Source organism: Epinephelus moara, chromosome 5, assembly GCF_006386435.1.
Source record: "Epinephelus moara isolate mb chromosome 5, YSFRI_EMoa_1.0, whole genome shotgun sequence".
NCBI lineage: Eukaryota > Metazoa > Chordata > Actinopteri > Perciformes > Serranidae > Epinephelus > Epinephelus moara.
In genome coordinates, this window is record NC_065510.1 from 21,338,136 (window position 1) to 21,355,519 (window position 17,384).

Genomic DNA, 17,384 nt, shown 5'->3' on the forward strand with positions numbered 1-17,384 from the left:
CATAGCAACAATACTTAAACCTTAAATGACATTAACAGTTAACTAATTGGATGGGAACAGTAAAGTAAAGGGATTAAACTAAGGCCATACTAACCGGATGACAATTACCACACAGCCTTTTGTTTTGGTACTTTGATACTATAAACGCATGATGAAGTGTGTTGTTATGACACAATACCTAAAACATACGGAGAAAAGTTCAGTTAGTTTTTGTTATATCAGGACACCTTTACACCACTGTGCATTAATCACTTATATATCTCACAATAAGACACAGCCCCATGAGTTACTGTTGCTACGCGTATGAAAATGTACTGTACTTAAAAAATAAAGTTTGTTTTCTATTAACTTGACATGTTTGCCATTCAGAATGGACCTCAACTCATGGTCATTACCAAGCCCTGTATACCATCATGCGTTGCACTAAAAAAAAAATGGCAGATGGACAGGAGGAGAGAGAACAGCGTGATTGCAAATTGTTGTACAAACTTCCATTTAACTCTCAATGAAATGTTGAAGTATGTTTTACCAATGTCTTAGTCATGTAATAAATTGTGAATTTAATGTGATACACAGGAAGGCAATCCAGGCACTTCAAAAATATAGAAAACAAGGAAGGAAGTATTAAAAAGCCTTTTTTGTAGTGGCTAAATCATTAAAGAGCAAACATGTTTCAACCACTGCAAAGAGCCACTGCAGAAGATCTGCAGTGGCTCTTTTAATGATTTAGCCACTACAATAAAGGCTAATACTTTAGTACTTCCTTCCACGTTGTCTATATTTTTGGAGTGCTTGGATTGCCTTCCTGTGTGTCCTGTTGTTTCCTGTTATCCATGAGCACCCGACACAAGGTTTTGATCTACGTTTGAATATACAGAGCAACCAGTCGTCTCTCTTTTTCTGTGAATTTAATGTGTTTGCATTAGGTCAATATGGCACAAATCAAGGCTAGCAACCTGCTCATTAACATTAATTAGCTCTCTTCTGTACAGTAATTGTCATTGGCAGCACCAGGTTGCACACGTTGATCTGGCACCTTTAATTGTGCAACAGGAACAATGTAATTCATAGCGCAGACAAAATGACCCAAGTCGTGCTCAAAAGTGTTTTCATTTTGCAGTTGAGCTCTCTGTATAGTCTTCTACACAGATCTCCTTAGACAGTGAAAAGGAATTAGCGAATGATCGAATAATTTCGGAAAAGCCACAGCTAATTTAATAGACAAAATTCTTAGCATCGTTTTTTAAAACAATGGGTCTTGATGTCAGAAAGAAGCAGACAAACATAGGCTACTCATTTCTAACTGGCGACCGTAGATTTTCTTCGCTAAAATGACCACTTACTAGCTAATTATTGTTCACAATTTCACCTCAGGCTGATTTCTATAAGAAAAAAAAACCTGCAAACGTGAGAGGAATTCAACACCGGCTAAAAATCTTGTTTTTGCTTTGCCAGTGCTGGTTTAACTACAAGAAAGTGAGTTTAACTCTAACTTTCCTGTAGTGATGTAGAAATTCACTCTAGGGTGTGGTATTATACCATGACATCACTGTTGGGTATAGTTACAGGTGCAACAGACCATATTAATCAGTTATGGCTTGAAACGAATAGAAACTTTGATATGCATCCTACAATCCAATAAAATAATGTTGCTCAACAATATACATACAACCCCTGAACGTCATGTGGATCTTTAACCACTTTATGGTCTCCTTTTATTATCAACACACACGTGTCATCAAGCAACAGTGTTCGTCATCAGACTTGCCCGAGCATGCAGAAAACATCAAGACTTTCCTCATGTAATTTCAAATAAAAACTAGAACTGCAAGCAGTTATGAACGGGGGCCAAGGCCCCCGCGTCCCGCGGAGCCCATGGAAGTTGTCCCCGAAGGACGACGGGCTCTGGGCGAGCACATGTTTATGAATGTGTCATTTAAAATGTGGAAGTTACAGGCAAAACTGCCTTTGCATCCGTTATAGCGCCACCTATAGACCGATTTGCGACAAATCCTCGGGAACGAGTAACTTAAGTTTGATGTTGAAAGCATCTACTTTGAGCGAAATATGAAACAATGTGTGTTTTTTAGCTAGCAAAACGCATTTTTTGGAGTGCCAAAATTCTTTTGATAACTTTTCATCAGACACATCTGGAGATTCTATGTGCAAAGTTTCAGGCAGGTGGCACTTAAAATGTAGGAGGAGTTCAAAAAAGTAGGTTTTGGACATGTGGCAAATTAGCAAAGAAAATGTGCAGCAGAAGTGGGCGGGGCCTGTGTCAGAAAACCCAGCTCTATCCAGGGAACACATGGATATAATGTTTGTGAAAGTGTCATTTAAAATGTGTAAGTTGCAGGCAAAAACGCGTTTGCATCCGTTATAGCGCCACCTAGTGGAGTACATGTGCAATTTTTGGTACGGAAGATCTGTGTCCTATTCTATATGTACCCTTAAAATTTCAAAGCCCTCAGCATAATAGTTTGGCTGAAATTAATGTTTGTTGTTTATCTTGTAATAAGCCACGCCCACATTGACCAGTCATGACCACCTTCAAGATATGACCTCAGAATTGGCCCTACATCATACCAACCGAATTTCGTAGAAATCGGTGCAGCCGTTCAAGAGATATAAACTTACCATATTTGTAGCGCCCCCTAGTTGCCAAAATTCGCCAAATTCGGCTCATACCCTCACAGTCTTATGCCAACCAATGATCTCAAATTTGGTGTTAATAGCATTTAGTTTGACCGAGATATCCAACAGTTTGCATTTTTATAGCTAGCTATAGAAGTTTGTTTGTTAATAATTTGCGCATTTTTTGACCGAATAAAATTCTTTTGATAACTTTAGATCAGGTCCAGTAGAAGAGTGTATATGTCACGTTTCACACAGATTGGACAAAATCCCAAGGAGAAGTTCGAAAAAGTAGGTTTTCCAGTTTTTGCAATTTTGCGGAAAAAACTTCTGCGGCGCAAGTGGGCGTGGCCTATGGCAAAGTGATTCAGCTCTATTCAGGGAAGTTGGGGATACAAGATTTTTGAATGTGCGACATACGGTGTGGGAGCTATAGGCAAAAACGCATTGGCCTAGGTTATAGCGCCCCCCTGCAGACAGATATACATAGTTTTTTGCGTCTGAGGTACGTGCAGGGGTCTGGACCACCCCTCCAAATTGCACCGCCCTCCCTTGCACGGTTTAGCCTGCAGCACCACTTTTACCTACGGAAGAATAAAAATAAAAATCTTTACGAAAACAATAGGGTTCCTAGCACCGCTGGTCCTAGGAAACGCGTCTGCTTGCATACGCGTTCCCTCGGCCCCTCGGGCTTGGCCCCCTAAATAGGAGCAGGTGCGAATTGTTGTTTGAGGGGACTATGGGTGACATTTATTGTTAAGATAAGTGTTCTGCATGTGACGCTACCTTTGTGTGTTGTTATCTGAGCTTCTCTGTGGTTTGTTGTAGTAAGCGGGTTTGGCCATGCGTGCATGTTAGTGAATGTGTATATTACACTGGCTAGCTCATTGCCTCTGCACTGCACACTGTGGTTACCGCAGATATCTATCTGGGCATTGACGTCGCGGAAGCATAGTGCCCACCCTCCAGTTATGACCTGGTTATCGCCCTTAAGTCTGTCAGCATTGTTGCCATTGTTTAGTGATGTTTATGGAGGTAGCATAGTTAGTTGCTATCTGCCGGCTTAGCCAACTCCAATTTTGAGAACCATGTCCAGACAAGTCATACACTCAATTTTACATAAAGCCTCTTTAAAGGGTAGTTTCACAGTTTTTCAAGTCTGTCTTACATTACTGACATACTCAAATGTACATTAAAGGGGTTGTCTTCAGTAGCCTACTCTGGGTATGGCCCTGCAAGCCCAATATTAAGCTTTGATCATAAAGCACTCTACATACTACAGATTTAGCATTTACCAAAATGCACTGAGTTGAAACTGGAAACTATACTTTATTTAAACTCAAATAAGTCTTAACATGCACGTCTGCCTTGGTTAAATATTTTACTCATCTGTCTTTACCCGAGCACTCACAATGTCCTGCATTTAAATTTTGTCTCAGAAATTTCTTGTATATAATTCTCTTTTTTCCCTGAGTCTGTGTAGTATTTCTTTTCCAGTAAATTAATTAACAGGAATGTAACCCTAAGAAATCCAAACTTTATTTTATTTGTGAAGTCTTTGGAGAAATATGCTGTCCAGAGGTGCGAGTGGTTAAATCAGTAGGTGTATAAATGTCACACTGTGAAAAGCATTTACATCAGTTCCTGAATGATGATAGATTAAGTAAACTGTGACTTTGGCTTTGAAACTGAACAAACATCAAACACACATAAGCTAACAAGTCAAGAGGTCATCAGTGGATATGAAACTGACCTTGTAGTGACTGAATAACGATTGATCAGGATCTAAACTAGAGCCTGAATACGCTATGATGACACTGATACAAAATCTATTCCACTCCACATGACACTAATTCTGAAATATACATATGACTGCATTAGACCAAACGTGATTTGCTAACTCCTCTTATTCTCCAGGAGATGTCTCATCATGAGTCAGTTAAGAGTATTCCAAATACAACATGCCATTTTGTGATATTAAATTAAAAAGTGCTTCGTTGGAGCCATTAACAACTCTCTTCTTGAGCTGACACGCTTAGTCTCATTTTTGTCTGAGAATTGGTAAAAGAGTCCGGGAGTAGAGAGCACCGCCACAGCAGGGGAGCATTGAGCGAATCATGAAGGGAATAACTTGGTTTAAATGGACTTCAGTGCATGCAGCCATTACAAGGCAAACCTCGGAACATGCATTACTGATGCTGTTCTGCTACTGATATAAAAATAGGAGAATGATGTTGGAAGAAACCCATTTGTTAACCAGACTGTAGTTTAGGTATTGTAGGTTTATACATTTCATGGATTTACTGCCTGTACAAGCAGTTTTTACAGCAAAAATAAAAGCACTTCAGTAATTTGTCATACAGCAAAGATTGTTATCCATAGATTAGACATCTAAGGCTTCTGTAACAGGGTTTAAAAACGCTTGGATAATTTGAATAGTGGGCATCTAATCTTTATGAGTTTGCCATAGATGCCCAGGCTATAATGAAGCATGACTGCACCTTGGAAGATTGAAAACCCCTCAGAGTCCTTAGAACTGGGATTAAGAAGCATTGATCTATGGCTCCTGTTTTCCCCCCAAAACCGGCGGAGGTAATCAAAGAGAATAAATGAAACATGGATAAGGTCGATGTGATCTGTGGTGTCAATTTCAGTTTGTGTGTGTGGTTGTATGTGCACACATATCTTATTGCATGTTTAGCATGTTAAGATTAGCTGCAATGAACCTTCTGATGACCCGTGGACTTATTTAGATGGCACAACCATTCCCTTTTCCCGTCAGCACCTGTGTGCCTGTTTGAGGGTGGTCATACAATATGCATCAGCAAAGATAAAAGTAAACTTTGCAAAGTGTGGATTAAAGGTTCACTGTGTAGGGTTCAGGGGGATATATTTGCAGAAATGGAATATAATAAGTATGTTTTCGTTAGTGTACAATAAGCTGAGAATTGACCCATGGCTAATCCCCACCCTTTTGCAATGGTCCAACAAGGTGTCAGAGCAAGAATGGAGCCCACACTGTAACTAACTGCACTCCCTGATGAAATGTTAGCATATTTTTGGAAAAATGAGACAGTGATTCCAGAGAGAAGCAGACAGAGGGGTCTACAGTCTGTGTTTGAAGGATATATCCAGGATGTCAAACTGACTCAGCAGCAACAACAGGTTAAGAAGACAAAGATAGTTAGAAGCTAAAGCTGAACTATAGGCTACAGATCACAGTGTAAAAGTGAACCACCACATCACTGCTGATCACCACAGAAGACAATGAATATAAAGGGAAACTTTCATCAGCTGTGTGGCATTGCAGTGTGTGTAGATAATTGCTTTCCCCCCCGGTCGGACTGCCGCAACCGGTTTGGCAGGGATCTCCGAGGGAAGTCAAACAGCGTTCTTCTGTGCACACTGCAATGCCACACAGCTGGTTCAATATCATCAAAGTTTCCCTGCTTCCCTTCACTGGTTCCTGTACAGCAGGGTCGGCCTTTGTTTCATTGTTATAATCATTAAAAAGCAAAAGCAGCATGTGTATACATTCAATAGGCTATATCTTCAGTAGCTAGCTAGCTAACCCTACACTTTTCAGGGTTTGATTTTGGTTTTGGAACAGGGAAGAAACATTTATCTTTTTCGAAGCTCTCCAGGTAACAAGTGTCATTAATACACGATGTGCCCCAGGCACAACACTTAGCTCCAAATCCACAAAACCAGCCTGAAAATGAAGGAAATCTGAAACAATTGCACTACAGTCAATGGAGCACAGCTGTGTTGTTGTTGGACCCTGGTCTCTGAGCTGGCCCAGGGCTACGCTATGATTTGTCAGCCTGCATCTAGGGTCAATTGCTGTGCTTTCGCTACCTTAGAATGAGCCGATTATACCACAGGTAGTGGGTCCTTGTCTATAGAGATTGCCATGTTTTTACCGTAGCCCCAAATGGACAAACCAAACACTTGCTCTAGAAAGGGACCTTTGCATCATGTCAGCCACCGTAGTTTGCAGCCCCTCTGCAACAAGAGTAAAGCAAAAACACTGATTTTTTCAACAGGTCTGTTTGTTTAAGAGAGGAAGAGACCTCTGCAGATAATCAGCTCATGGTAAAAACCTCCTGAACGTCTGAAGTTGTTAGAGAAAAAAGTGAGCACAGATCAGCAGGTACTGGGCTAGCTGCCAGTATGCAATGTGCTGAGCAGCATTGGAGAAACATTGATTTGTAATGTGAAACTGCTTTATTCAGTGTTTTTACTGGTTTTAATCACTTGCTCCGTTTGTTTTGGAGAGTAAGAGAGCTCTGCGGATAATGTGGCTTAGAGTAAAAAACTCCTCAACAATGAACATTGAAGGAATTATTACCAAAAGTTTCAGCTGGGTATATTTAGCAATCCTCACCACTAGATGCCACTAAATCCCCCTAAATCTTACACACTGCTTCTTTAAGCTGGGCAGACACTGTAGATTTCTTTTAATCACACTACACCTCCTATGACTTATGCTATGCTATAATGCTATGCTCACAGTGCACAGATCAATCGAGTGATCACTGCGAGGATGCTTACACAAAGGTTTATTCAAACAAGATAGCTGCCTCCATGAAGAAGAGAGGCAACATTGAGCATTTTACTTTTAACTAAAAGAAAGAAGAAAACAAGGTGAATATGGGCCCGCAGATGGCTGGAAAGACGCAGACAATATGGTCTGTTTTGAAGCAGTTTTGAGTTTTATTTTTATCACAGCATAATGAAGGAAACCGTTAATCACAACCTGTAAAATGCTCCAATAATCTCACCACAGCTTGTGATGAATCTCGAGACAGCAGTCGTGGGAGAGCTGACCTTGGCACTGCTTAAACTGCAAGTCAACCAAAATTTCTCAAATGCCAGAAATCCATTCAAATGTCCCAGTGAGGTTTTGGTAAATTAGCCCTATTCTAAAATAAATCAGCGGTGACCAAATTGGTGTTAGAATTAAGGCATCATCTGTGCCGTGTCTGCCAAGCTAGAAAGACTTACTTGAGGAATAAAGAAGACAGCAAACATGCTTACGACTGCTGATAGTACGAATGACAGTCACATTCAGAGCCTCTGCCTCTCTTAGCAACTGTTGTGGGGAAAAGGCTACAAAACCGAGCTGTAGAATATTTTGCACTGCAGCAGAGCTTGTGCATGTAATATCTCTTAGGGGCTATTCTGATTCCACATTCCCTTTTTCTCTTCAAGATCCTGGCGCCAGGTCTTTTGGATTCACATTAAAGAAGGTCTCACATTTGCTTATGCAGGAGGAAGGCTGAAGCAGAGGAGTTTGCGTGCAGGCACAACCAAAACTGAGTCGTGAAAAATACCTTCATAGGCACTGATATTCATAGAAAAAGCATCTGTGTGCCTGCGATTGGGGGTCTGTTGTGTCAACACTCTAGGCGCAAAAGGTGTTTGACTGTTTACAGACCTGCATACATATAATTGATACTATTGAAAATTGATTTTACAGACATATAGCTCTCTCTCACATTAACAATGCCAAATGTTTGCATGTACTGCGCAAGTACATGCAAGTGTAGAGTGTAGAGGTCTAATTATAGATAGTTAGAAAACAAAACAAAAATACATTGAATTAGGGACGACTTTTTGAAACTGTTTTGTACCAAAGTAAAGCGCTTTACTCACTGCTTTTGGGTGTCTGAGCAACTCCTGTTTTCCCGCTCTATGCGCCTCATGTTTTTGCAGGAGTGCCCTGAATGCCTCGATTTAAAAAAATGTCACCTCAGAGTGGAAAAGCATCATTGGCGTTTTTTACCCATTCTCCAATCAGATGATTTGAGAGGTGTGCCTTCTGTGGTGGCGATGACAACAAGTGGTAGCGTACAGTGCTAAGCTAATGGGAGCTCATTTTCATTATTGCCCTTCTAGGCAAGCTGCAAGACATATCTTAACAAACTGTAGCCTCAACTACCTTTTCCAACTGTAATTAGGCCAACAACGATAGCAGATTGTCAAACTGTCTCTGACTCATCCTGAAATAAGCCTTGAACTGACCATCATGCAAGGCAAAGCTCCTGGACCAGCTGGTCGTACTCTCCAGGGTGTCTCCTAAGGTTCTCATGTACTCACACAGTCCCTTTTCCTGTGTCCGGTCCCCGAGTGCCCTCCACTGATCCATAATTTATGCAGGTTTAAGGTACAGATCTGTGAGTTTGCGTCACAGCAAAACAGGGTTAAGCTAAGGACAAGTGATTCTATGACGTCTAAAAAAAGATGCACTAAAACTGCTCTGACTGAGGCCTTTGTTGGAATATAAAAACAAAATGCAAATCTCACTCAAACTATGGAAATGTGGGCAGCACAGTGGTGCAGTGGTTACCACTGTTGCCTCACAGCAAGAGGATTCTGGGTTCACATCCACCGGCTGGGGCTGTTTTGTGCGGAGTTTGCATGTTCTCCCCGTGTCAGCGTGGGATATCTTTGGGTACTCTGGCTTCCTCCCACAATCCAAAGACATGCAGGTTAATTTGTGACTAAATTACCTGTAGGTGTGAATGTGAGTGTGATTGGTTGTCTGTCTCTATGTGTCAGCTCTGTGATAGTCTGGCAACCTGTCCAGCGTGTACCCTGCCTCTCACCCAATGACAGCTGGGATAGGCTCCAGCCCCCCCACGACCCTGTACAAGCATAAGCGGTTATAGAAAATGAATAAATGAATGAAAGGAAATGAATTTTTACAGGCTGTTAGCTGGGCTAAATTCTTTCATAACACACTGCTGCAAGTAATGGAGGAACAAACAAGTTTAATTAATGACACTCCAATTCACTGACAGCATATTATGGACCATCAACTGATATTTTTTTTGGTTTCATCTGTTGTTTGATGCTTGTTACATACAAACTACCTAGCCTCTGATTTTTCTTCTTGGTGATGCTGATGAGTTTAACTATGTGTTACCAGATTACGTATTACTAATAGGAAATGCACATGCAAACACTCAAAACATGCAAAAATAATGGGCTATGTATCTTTATATACCCAGGGAGATGTAATTTCCAATTTTAAGGCACTACAGGTGACATTAGTTTCTTATTTTCATTTAATTTTTTAAAAACTGATTCCAAGGTTAAGCAGCTGCCATACCTCGCCATTCGCAACTGACGCCTATGACACACACGAACATAATCACTAGAGGCCACAAAGATTTCCAAAGAGCTTGATCGATGATTTGATCAATGATATGATGAAACAGACTGAAAGGAAAAACCTTTCAATCTGTTTCATCATGTCATCACCTCCTAACATCCCATTTTTTTGCTACCTTTCTCTAAATCACACTGACTTTCTCTCTCTCTTTTTTCCCCATGATTTTAAAATCATTTTCCTTTTTTTACACACAAGCTAAGATGGGATACTGCAGATAAGTCACTGACTGTCCTCATCAGTCTCCTCAGGGGACGTATATTTGACTGGCCTGAGGGATCTTCCCTACCCCGCTGCACAGCTAACCACAGCCAGACTGGTGATTGAAATGGAACTGGGTGCCCAACCATGCATCACAGGACTGGCTCTCTTACAGGGATATGACACTTCGACTGACCCTCTAAGGTCAGAGCTATTATGATGCTGGGTGGGGGTGGCAGGAAAAGGAAATAAAGAGGGTGACAGAGGGAAAGGACGAGAAAGTCCCTTAGAGAGGCAGTCTGAGTTTGAGGAAGGAAGCCTGAGTGAGAGGGGGGATAATGACGGAGTGACATGGAAGGAAGAAAGAAGAGTTTGGTCTATTAAAGTTGGAGAGATTCAAATAATGGATTGAGCGTATGATAGAGTGCCTTAAAGAACATTATATTTGTAGATTTTCGGTCATTTACGAGTGAATCACCTGCCTTTGCTTAGGTGAGAATTAATTCAACAATGACATGACTTGCAATTTTAGTCTCAAGCGACTCAACTACCAAAGTATACTGAGACTGATTTCTAAATTACCATAACAATTGAGCAATTGGAGTAATAATGTTTGCCCATCCTTGGAGGCCTCAATTACTATGCTGTATTTATTTTGTGTGATTGGAGTATGCTGAGCTCTTTCAAGATGAATTTGCTGGAAATGAGTTTTAATGCAGCGGGCCTCTGAGACCCCACAATGAATCCAAATTCCATTTAATCGTGCGGGGAGCCCTGGGAGTTGCCACAGGAGACAGGAATATATGCTCATCTCCAGAAGACGCTTATTCATCATGATAATTATTTCAACGCTTCAATTAATTTGACAACATTATTCGCATGCGCTGCCATTTGCACACCTGTTTGTCAGTGGGTCTGGGGAAAGCTGAGGGAAAACCGGGGCTGTCATGTTGTGATAAATAGTCCTTCACCTGCTGCACGGGGCCGCTTATCACTCATGTAAATTTATACGATATTGACAAGCATATGATGTACTTTAATATAATGCCTGTAATTTGTTGTTTCATATGGGAAGGGAGCTGTGTATAATTCAAAGTGCATTTGTCAAGCTGACATTAACAGCAAATTTAGATCTTTACTTCTGATATTTATGCAAAAAATACAAAATTAAAGGGGAAAGTTTTTTTGGTTTGAATACTGACAATGTATTTTTAAACCTTCCGTCTTGTAACACTCGGGCTCAAACACTGTTGAGGAGTATTACAAATGCACTTTGAAAAAAAATAATCTTTTTGAAACTCCACTGTGTCTCTTCTGTAAAGAACCGAGACCATTACTTGAAAAAGAACAAAAGTCGTCTGCAAAAGCCTTTGTAGAAATAAAAAGTCAGCTTTTACTTTTACTGTGGTTAATCATGGCACAGAATTGACCTGATATTCAACATTTCACGTCCATCATTTACGCTGACACTCTGATAAAAGAATAAAAAAAAACTGAAGTAGAGACAAGTGCATGAAATATTTAAAACTTGAATACACTGCTGTTAAGTTCTTGTCTGTGTAGGCATTAGTGTATAAATGTGCCTAACTGTATATACACTGACAGCACACCTGTATGAAGCAATATTTAGGTACGACTGATTCGTAACATGCCCAAGTCCATTGTCCCACTCCTCACTCCCTTGCCACTCAGCTTTCCCATTAGTAATCTTCCGTTCCATAGTACATCTGCATCATCATCAATGTGACTGTTGTTTACGTTGTCGCTACAGTGTAGAAAAGAGTGGCAATTGCAAGATCCCGAGCCCATACAATGGAGTCAACCTTTGCATTACACCCACTATGGTTAGTATTTAGACAATGTCAAGAACAACCCTTTTGCCTGCCTTCCTACATTATCACCCATGGCCAAGTAGCTCAGAAGATGAGATCAGAGGGTGCCGAGCACATATCAGGGGTCTGTACCTGGTCCACTGCATTTTCTCTCTACTTGGCACCCTTGGGTCAGATCTTATGTTCATTTGGGATTTGTTTTCATTGTTATGCAGATGATTTACAGTTGTATATGTCTATTACCCTTCAAAATGGGTCAGATATAACTAAACTTGAGACCTGCGTAGCTGCAGTTAGGAGATGGTTATCTAGAAATTTCCTGTTACTTAGCTTGGCTAAGGCCGAAATAATGATTATTGGTCCTGCAAAACTAAAGCAGCTGTATGATGTGTTAAGATCAGACCCTCTTGTTTGATTTTCAAATAAAGGAGGTGACCAGAGTGGCCTTTTTTCACCTAAGAAACATTACTAAGATTCGACCTATCCTTTCATTTAAGGATGCTAAGATCCTTGTTCATGCTTTTGTTACATCACAGCTAAATTATTGCAATGCACATCTGTCAGGGTTTGCCAAAGATGACTTTTTGGGGTCTTCAGATGGTAAAGAATGCAGCAGCTCATGTTCTGACCGAAATGGGTAAATATGAGCATATTACTCCCGTGTCAGCTTCGCTCCATTGGCTTCCGGCAGAGGTTATAGCAGACTAAAATTGTGAATGGCATTGCACCACAGAACTTTTCGTGCACCAACCTTGTGGAATAGTCTACCTATTGGTATAAGGCAGGCAGCTGATGTATTTAAAGCAAAGCTAAAGACCCATTTGTTCACTTTTGTGTATAAGTCTTGATTTGTCTGTTTATTGTTGTCTGTCATTGTTTTATTGTTTTATTTATTGTATACTCTTCTCAGTAACCCTTCTGTTTTTAATGATGTACAGCACTTTGATTGCAAGCACTTTACAAATTAATTCATTATTATCAATAGTGGCGAACATCAGCACTGAAAAATGCCTTTGCAAGTCTAATGTTACTTTCTGTCTGCGACTAACTAGGGTTGGGAATCATTCATATTTGAACCCATACCGATACCCCATGGGACCTTTCTTAGTCTTGACTCTGACATGAATGTATTTTTGAACAAACAGCAGGGGTGACGTAGTAGACTAAAACGCAATTCTGCCCTTCTGCTCTTTTCTAATCACACAGAGCTTATCTTTGCTGTCATACTGTGTGTGTGTGTGTGTGTGTGTGTGCATGCGCGCGCTCATCTAGCAGTGATACTAGGCTATTACTAAAATAATATAAAAAAGAAAATAGGCCAGACGCCAAAACTATCCCAAATCGGTGCTGCAGTGATAGTTTTGGCTCGCTGGGTAAACAAAACGGCCGCAGAGCTCTGTGGCTGGCTTCCCAGCTTTTGGGTGCTTCCACCTCCTGTCTGAAGGTGAACCCAGCGGCTTTCACGGAGCTCTCTTGCCAGCCCCCAGAGCTCCGTGGCTGGCTTCCAGGCTCTGGGGCACTTTGTGCCTCTTGTCTATCAGGCGGTTTCACCCAGTTGAGTTCTCAGGTATTGAAATTTGGCACAGATGGATTAAACATAAATCAGTACTCAGTCGTGCTGACGTAATTCAGACGGTACCCTTAAAAGTACCGAGTTCATTAACTAACCCTACTACTCACGTTAAATAGCAGTCTACTTTTGTGTTTTGGTACAGTCAGTTTTTACACCTCCTGCAAACTGTACCCAAGTAAACATTAACTGTATTCAGGCAATCGATGTACTGTTCCCAGGTACGATACACAGTATTAACACTTATCAAATAAACTGGACTTTCAGGTCAAGTGTACTCAGATCCAGGCCCGCGTCCCTGATGCGAAAGCCTCCTTAGAGTCTCTCACTTCCGCAGTACTGCTGCATCTTACTCGGTGTTCAAGTTTTGAGGGAGACATGCGGGACTTAGCTCCCCAGAAGGAGACCTGTGTTCCCCTGAAAGCAATCTCAGAGCAAGTTTTTAAAGTGAAATGGTACTTGGGGCTCATAACAAGATAAATAATTAAGTATAAGTTTTATTAATATTTCTTCTCATCCAAGGGTTGACTTAAGATATAAAAATGAAATAATTCTCCTACTGACTGTCTCAGCTAAGACACAGGAGTCACCGTTTTAAATTGGCTGGTATTTTAAGTGACAGAAACGTGCACAACATTTAAATTTCACTGGTGAGTTTGTTTGTTTATATCTTACATTTGGGGTAGAGAAGATTTTTCACATCAGATTTTTATGACACAGTGTCAAAACAGAGGCAAACACCAACACACACAAATCCCCTCATTATTTTTGGTTTTGAAAAATAAGCCCTAAGCTGCAGTAGTAAAATTCAGCTAGTGATGAGTCTGACCACTGTATTCTACTGTATCCATGCAGAAGGAAGGAGGAAATGTTTTCAGCCTGTGCTCTTAGTCAGAGGGGGGGAATCATTTTTTTTTATGCACTGATAGATAGATCACTATTGGGGTTTTTTTGGCTGGTGAATGAGGCAAATCTAGTTATCCATCTTGCTAGTGGATGGAGTTTCTCTAATTAGTCCACATAAGCTGAGAGGCTCTATATAATTTGTTATTAACCAACAGCTACAGCAAACACTTCACATTACTTCCATCTAGGTGAAGATATAAGACTCTTAAATGAAGAAGAGATCGCTTTAGTAGGAGTTTTGGCCTCTCTGCAGGAGCAGCCCTGAACAATCTGCCTCAATGACGCCGCTAAGTTCAAGTTTAAATTGTTTACTTCTTTCATCTGCACAACATTTACAGAAAGCAATCACTGGCAGTGAAAATCTGAGGCCTGCAACTGGATGCATATATATATATAGATTCTGTGTCTGTATCTGTATGTTTCTGTGTACTGACTGTTGAAACAAATGCTCCTCTGAGACAATAATATTACCTGGTATTACCTGGTAATACTGTGGGGCTTTAAGGAGCATTAATTCATGACTTTGAAATTCACCTGTCTAGTTTAAGGTATTGTACTGACTGCAGCGAAGACCTCAGAAGTTCTGCTGACCAGATAGATGCATGCATTTGTGATTTTTTTTAAAAATCTGTTCTCCGATGACCTGCTACTGCACTTCCTTATAACTGGGGGACACATGAGAGACAGACTTAAAAAAGAACAATGCTGAGATATCCTGACTTTTAGTCTGTACGTTGGGTCAGGCTCCATACATTCCAGATCCTGCATTTCCCATAATGCAACTGGATAGAAACTTTACTTCAAACCTTATTGGGTGCTTTTTTTGATTATGCTAACTTTAGCCTCCTCATCTCTTTTCTCTGTGACCCGCAAATCATTCCCCTCTGCCATCATGGAGGATCTTCCAATCCCTTATATGCACCTTGAGGAGACAAGGAACAAGGAGAGAAGAGGCTTCTGTAGGAGCTTAGAGCGAGGAAACACAAGTGTACCCTATAAGTGATGTGACATATAAATACCACACCTCTATATGTGGGACAGTAACTGACTCACTATGGCTGAATACAGAACCAAGGATTCCTCCTTTGGCAGTTTCGACTCCTCCGCTCTTGCATCTCTTCCTTGCATTTGTCGCTCACATCCTTGCTGAGAGGAGCTAAGATGCTATGAAGAGACGCAAGGCAGGGAAGCATGGAGACATGTAAGCACAATAAAAAGCCCCCATTACCTCCTTAGTGGTCACTTCTTTCAAACTCCACACCTTCAGTTTGTACCATGGGCTTTCTAATAAGCCGAAATAACCCCGATGACATCATCTGAGTCATTTTTCACACTTTAGAGATTTCGCTCTAGAACCACAGACAAACACTAAACATCTGTTCTCACAGGCTGAGTGATGTTCCTTGTAACGGGTAAATGGAGCTTCATGTGTTAAATCAGTGGGATGCTCCTTTAATCATTGCCATCTACCAGCAGCCTTCTTCCCCTAAACACCATGTTTGTCTTCAGTGATGTAATTAAATGTTAATTAGCTGCAAAGTTTATTGCAAAAGTTGGGCCCCACTCCTATACACACACAAAGACAAGGACATGTGCACATGATTAACAATCAATAATTACTCCCTACACTCAGTTCCCTGTTGATTTTGAGTTTTAACAGGGACTACAACAGGAAGTACTGTACATCTCACCTCTCCTCAAATAACTGAAATGGCAGTTTAAGTTTTCTTGCTAATATAAGACACATTGAACAGCCTTCCTACACAAAGTGAGTTCAACATGCTCAAAAGCTACAAATCACCCGGACCTCTGGAGTCATTTGATTTACTTAAGTTCAACTGAAAGTGAAGCTGCTTTTGGTTTTTGTGCGCCAAGTTGCTCAAATAACCTTACTGAAGACTTTAGATTTTCTCCAACTGCTTCTTTCAAAAGCAGCCTCAAAATATTTATTTATTTTTTGCTGCCTTTGAATAATTAGTACTGTATCTTAGCTACTGAATAGTTTGTGTGGGCTGTCAGATTCAGGTCTGCTTGTAAAAGGTTGTTAGGACTCTCGTCTTGGCTCGCCATCATGCCATGACCTTGAGGCACGCGCACTAGTGTCATCTATACTCTGAGTATGTCCTGGCTGTAGATGACTGAGTGGGGACACTAGAGGGCGCTAGGTGCTTTTCTTTTTTGCAGTGTAGTTTTTCTAAGCCACAAAGAAGACAATGTTCATTGATGTTTTGGGAAACTCAGCCCTGCACCAAAACATTTCATAACTGTATTGGCTCGTAGCTACATCGCCTAAAAGCGACAGCGGATGGAGTTTAACCAAGGGACTGTTAGACTACAACTTGACAAAACAATTAAACGGTATAGGAAACATGCAACCGTCTTCTACAGTGGAGTCACTCACTGTCAGGCAGCTAAACGTTTTACAACTACGGTACTTGGATACAAATATGGAAAATGAGCTAGAGAACATTTGTAGAGCTACATGATGATGTCGAGTCTGTCGCCCACCGCAGACATTGTCTGTCCACAACAAAAGCTTCCTCGGGATAAAAATGGATATCATGTCACTGAATATAACGTTACTGGGACTAAAAATCTACAGAAGCGCTACCGCTTAATGTACAACACTGTGGTGAGGCCAGCAGGTCGACAGTGACTCACCGCTTGTGACGCACCATTTGGTAACAGTAATTGAGTTACTGAATTTAAAAACTAATGCTTTAGAGTATTAGTTACTGCCAAAACTAACGGCATTACTGTAACGCGTTACTAATAACGCGTTACTGCCCAACAGTGTTCATGAGATAGTTTGCTGATTTCCAACCAGTTGTGTATCATCACAATGTGTCTATTAGGGGTGTGACGATCCATCCATCTAGATCGATTTATCGATTTAATGATGCAAAGTAGGGGTGTAACGGTACACAAAAATCTCGGTTCGGTACGTACCTCGGTACACGAGTCACGGTTTGGTTTTTTTCGGTACAGTAATGAAAAAAATAGACAACTATTAAATATCTTTTACTTATTGGTAACCTTATTAAAACATACCACCACAGCAGTT

The 17,384-nt window shown here is 40.8% G+C and overlaps 1 protein-coding gene across 3 annotated transcripts in view; it reads right to left on the reverse strand.

Moving 5' to 3' along the window:
• Positions 1-17,384, reverse strand: part of inpp4b (inositol polyphosphate-4-phosphatase type II B) — a 201,758-nt gene that overhangs the window by 172,675 nt on the left and 11,699 nt on the right. The gene's annotated exons all lie outside the window — the stretch shown is intronic.